Below are 6,043 nucleotides of genomic sequence, written 5' to 3' on the forward strand. Positions count from 1 at the left end.
TCTAGAAAAAGAAAAGTGGATGGAAATGCCTTGTAAATGACCCCCATCTTGTTAATGATTTGTGACACTGGCGCATTTACATTCCTGTGCAGTGCACCCACTCCAGCCTGGTACTTCCTGGTAGCTGTTAACAGGACCACACAGGGTGCAGATGACTTTAGAGACTGAGCTGAAAATGCTCACTTATGGACCAGTTTTATGCTTGCAGGCAGCTGAGGGTGACCTTGAGGAAGCCCAGATGGAGAGTCGGGAATATGGAAGCACAGTCCTAGTCCACATATGTCATGAATGCAGCTGTGGATGGCATCTAATCAAGTATTTATCAATAAAACATGTTGAGGACACTATTTGGATGTTGCCTGAGGAATTAAGGTGAGGTCGGCAGGCTGTGGTTTCAAGCATGGCAATTACAGCGTATGTTGAAACAATCTCATAAGTACTCAATTACAAGAAACAGCTTTAGGTACATGTAAATTCAAATATTTTTCACAAAAGTAAAACAGGCATCTATCTATCTATCTATCTATCTATCTATCTATCTATCTATCTATCTATCTATCTGTCTATCTATCTATCTATCTATCTATCTATCTATCTATCTATCTATCTATCTATCTATCTATCTATCTATCTATCTATCTATCTATCTATCTATCTATCTATCTATCTGTTTGTCTATGTATGTATGTATTGTCTATGTTTAGATAATTAAACAAAATATAACTGAGCAATATCAAGGGAGAGTCTCAAAACAAACGTGCTAAATCCTTTTCAAACTCAATTTCGTGACAGTGACAGTTCTTCAAAATGCGAAAATCATTTGTTTACTATGATTGCGTCATCAAGTCAGACTTTGAATGAAATCAGGTTATATCAAAAGCTTCTGTAAGAGTTCAACACATTTTCGTGCACTCACCTGTAAATTCCTCCATTAGACAAAACAAAATACTGGCATTTAAATTAAAGACCCCAAAAGAAAGTCTTGGAGCTTTGAGTATTGCCTTGAAAGTTTTTACAAGAACAAGAAAAAGCAGGCATAAAAAGTATCCAGTTGATGTTTTAGTCCGGTCTGCTGACTTGTTATAGTCTGAGAAAAACAACAGAGAACACAAGAAGGGATGGAGCTCTCTGAGTGTGTTTGGATTAGTTTGACCCTCTGTTGGTCCTTAAGGCATCTGGATTTCAGATTAGTTTCTTTCCTCCCGTTTGGTCCCGTTTGGTGTGTTCAGACAGGAATGCTGCGCCACTTCTCCATCCCCTCCTACACCTACGCTCCTTTCCTTCACCTCCCTCTCTCCGCATCGGTCTGCTGGAAACATTAGAGTATTATTTTCCGTTTTTTTTTTTCGTTCTTTCTTTCTTTCGTACTCTTCCATCTTGTTGTTTGCCAAATATCGCAATCTCAGACATTGTTTCTCATAAAGATATTTTCCCATGCTTCCAAACTCAATTCCAATATGCAGAGTTTATTTTTGTGACGGACAAAACAAATTAATGAGAAGAGTAGCGTTCATGTTCATTGTAGAATAACAAAGGAATGGACATTTGAATCACTTATTTTCAGTTAAGAAACCAAATGAGAATGCACAAGACTTACAATATTGCACACATGCCAGAAAATCAAGTACAGTCCTGTTGCAAAAGCAATATTCATCTAGTATTTGTATAACATTTTTGGCTTTCATGAAGCCACAAGACTTATTTCTACACCACAACTTCATACTTGCCTTGCCTCACCTGAAGACGTCTGAATTTTGGCCTATTTTACTGCCGCTTCTCCTCTCTCCTCCCTTCACTCTTGCCCTGCTTGGAGAGGAGCTAGATGGTGATAAGGAGGAGTTAGGATGTGACCCGGGGATATTCATTTTTGTGAGCTGTGAGCCTGTGAAGCCCTTTGAGACCAAATAAACTTCACTTGACACTCTACGATACCATTATAATGCTGAGTTTTGAAGTATTCATATAGCAATATTTTGTATTATTGTGGTTAGTAGTTTATAATACTGAGAGGTGTTACTAGTGTTCTTGTTAACGCTTGTATTTGATTGCACAAGTTAGTGCGCAGCCAACTCTGCTACTGCATAATCAGAGGTGAGTACCTGGGTTTGGCTGACTGCATCTCATAAAAACCTAGAGGCATGGCTCCCCCCATAGCAAGGCTGCTGGTATTAAATAAATGCGGGCTCAAATTATAGCACTTGATCTTGTTAGTTCCATTTGGAAACACTTAAGCGGCTGACCTGTACATTTGTTGCCTGAGTCAAGTTCCAAACAAATTTATCTGAATAGGCCTTTTGTACCCAACTATTCCACTTTTGGACGGGAAAGACCACTATGGCCATCAACATATGGTTAAAGCTCTCAAAACATCATTAGGAAGGCTGTTGATTCACTTAAAGTGGAAGCCAAACATATTTTTTTCAAGAACATGTTTTATGCAGGCCCACTAGTTGAAACAAGGCATTCTGATTAATATGAAATATGAGTTAAGCAGCAAAATGTCCTTGTTTTTAGCCATCTCAGGGGGCGGCCATTTTGTCACTTCTGTCGACTGAAAATGACATCACAACTGCTCAGGGCAGTACAAAACATTCTTAATACGCTTCAATATACAGTTGATATTGAAAAATATAATGCTACGCATACACTGCACTCGAATATAATGTATGCTCTTGTTCATTCACTGATACAAACTAATTGGATGAAAAGACAAGCACATTCTTGAGAAATGACATGCTTCCTTCGATGTATGCCACATTTTCTGCATGATTTCATTTATAATTCTTTTAATCCTCATACAAACAGAAGACAACTGTACATCACTCAACACTATCTGTCCTCACCTGTCTTGTATGCACACACACACACACACACACACGCACACGCACACGCACACGCACACGCACACGCACACGCATGTCAGTCATCAACTCATCATAATGATGACCATGGACTCCGCCTGTTTCAAAGCCTTCTACAAGACATGGAATTCTTGTGCCAGTTCATCTTGCCTAACACAAACAAATGTAAACTTTCAAATGCATGTGCAGAAGAAGAAGAGTAGTGGGTGTGTTGTCCCAAGTGTCAATAACAAGCGAGTGTGAGAATGTTCCAGATGTGCTGGGAAAAAGATAAAGCCTAAAGTCAAGAGGTGTTTAAGATTCCCCGCTTGGTAGTTGGCTCATTTTGCTTCTGAATGTTGATATGAGAGTGAAGGCGCAAATTGTAAATTGAAAATAAATGTGTCCTCTAAATCGGACACACCACATTGAAAAGTGTTGTTAAACAGCTGGGTAGGGCTGGTGCTAGGGGTCACACACAGACAAGAACAATCGAGGTGGAATTCGTCCTCCAAGTGACCACTTCAAAGACGTGTGATCTTCATCATTCGCCCGTGGAGGTCTGCTTGCAGTTCCTTATGAATGTATTTTGCACGGAAATCCAGCAAATAAGTTTCTTCTTCCATCACTTCAAGGACTGCCCGACTCACACGCCGATGTTAAAGCGCAAGAGAGGAGCCGCTTCCATTGGCTGCGAATCAAGTCCGATGTGTTCACGCCCACAACAGCACAAAATGCCTCTTTTTAAAATCTGCCCCACACAGATTTTAATTGTGCCTCATGCTAGACTTGCACTGGGCACAAAAATAGAGCCCTTTAATCTCCACAATTTGATACTACTTAGCTCTCAGTATTTGCATGACTTTTCAGCAATGTTCTTCAAACATGTACTGTATAATGTATTTAGAAACAAATCTGAATTCAATTTTCAGGGTCTTTTAATGTGACTACTGAATCTTTTTTGTATTTGTATTTGTATTGTGCTGCTTGTTGTTTCTTTTTACTCATAAATGAGTTCATAATGTTAACGAAATATGATGCATTGAATGGATTTAGGGCGGCACGGTGGTCGACTGGTTAGCACGTCCGCCTCACAGTTCAGAGGTCGTGGGTTCGATCCCGGCTCCGGCCTCCCTGTGTGGAGTTTGCATGTTCTCCCCGTGCCTGCGTGGGTTTTCTCCGGGCACTCCGGTTTCCTCCCACATTCCAAAAACATGCATGGTAAGTTGATTGGACTCTCTAAATTGCCCCTAGGTGTGCTTGTGAGTGCGGATGTTTGTCTCTGTGTGCCCTGCGATTGGCTGGCAACCAGTTCAGGGTGTCCCCCGCCTACTGCCCAAAGACAGCTGGGATAGGCTCCAGCACGCCCCGCGACCCTTGTGAGGAGAAGCGGTACAGATAATGGATGGATGGATGAATGGATTTAGTCAAGCCTCCGTCTCCATTTGTGTAGTCTTCTGTTATTCTATTGTACACCGATGGACCTGCAACTTGTATTCCAGAGTACTGTATATACAGGTGAGTCAATTGAGGTGATAAGATTCTGCATCCTGTTTTGACAAGTGTCCTGCACAGCTCTTATTTGAGCACATGTGTGCATTCCGAAGAAGTGTGTGCCTAAACATGGCATCTTATCCCGCATCATCCATCTCCAAATATTTTTGTTTTGACAATGTACTGTATAGCAATAATAACATATGTTTATTGTGATCATGACCACTGGAAGTTCAGTGTACAGTCATGTTATTCTGTCTTACCCGGTTTATGTATGGGGACTTCCACCCCCAGCCCAAACTCTGTCTCTTGAGTGCTCACTTGAAAGTCTGTGTTTCTACCCAGTATATTTGGTCCTTTATAAAGGAACACATCATGATCATCATTACTGTTCTACTTGTATGTACTGAACTGAACGGCACTGATGCAAAAATACTGATATGCAAAATGACAATTACAAAATCAGCTATTTAGACAGGAGAAAAGATATAACAACATGTTTTTAAGTGTTATAAATTGCACCACCAAGTTCATTAATGTGCTTTTGACTCCTAACTATTAATTTTTCCATTTATTTAATGGTGTCAGAAATGCCCTGGGGAAGGAAAAAAAACATCATTGGTGTAAACAGACTTGGGAGTAACGAAATACATGTACCAATGTTGCATATTCAGGATACAAAAAAATGTTACTATTTCGTTTCAGTTCCAGAAAAAACACACAATTAGATAAGAGGTAAAAATGTGATCATTTCGCTGGATTACCATGCGGACAGAGAGATGCCACCTGGCTGAATGTTTGTTAAAGCCCTGAGAGTAACAACTGGATAAATTGTCATTGTAGCTTGGCGATCTCAAACTCCGGTCCTCGAGGCCCACTTTCCTGCATGTTTTAGACGTTTTCCTCCTCCTGTGTGATGTGAGGACTTAAGATACTGCCCGCAAATATTGCTTTAATAAGATTAATTTGTCCTCTTATTCCCAATCTTGATAACAACTTTGTGATGAAGCAAGCAAATCTATCTGACTTTTGCATGACCTGTGACATCTGCCTAATGTCATGTTACGGGGTAAAATATTCCAAATGAAATATTGTATTTATTCTAATGCCCAAATATATATGAATTAAACATTCCCCTTTTTTTCCTCACTGTATTGAGGGGTGTTATCATTGTTCTTGACTGCGACCAATTTGGGCACGCAGGCGCCGTAATTAATGGTGCAACTGAAAAAAATCGGACCAGTTGATCGAGGATAAAAAAAAAAAAAGCCTCCCTTGGCTCACAGAGCTCCTCTTTGTTTCATCCCTGGACACACATACCCTCCTCCGATTGGCCATGGTCCAGTTTTTCCTGTGCTTTTTGGGGGGTTTTCAACTTTATTGAACACTGGACAAAAAATAACCCTGTAAGTAATGTTCTCTCTAATTTCCCATGTGTCTGAGCATTCACACAACCTCCCCGAGCATTCCTTGGACTACGGTGAGCCACACCAGACATGTACACCGTGGCCAAAGCAGTGCCACACCTGTCCAAAACCTGAGATCATAACACATTACATGTTGTAAGTATGTTACAAAAAATGTCAAACCATCCATGTATTGAAATTACATTTGAAACCTTAAACATTCCTTTGAGAGCCTGACAGATAAGGAACTCCAGCTGTCTACGTGGCTCAGTGGGTCGCACCCCTGACTTTGGACACAGGGGT

Source organism: Filicampus tigris, chromosome 2 (genome assembly GCF_054856515.1).
Source record: "Filicampus tigris isolate MCC_2025a chromosome 2, RoL_Ftig_1.0, whole genome shotgun sequence".
In the NCBI taxonomy this organism is placed as follows: Eukaryota; Metazoa; Chordata; class Actinopteri; order Syngnathiformes; family Syngnathidae; genus Filicampus; species Filicampus tigris.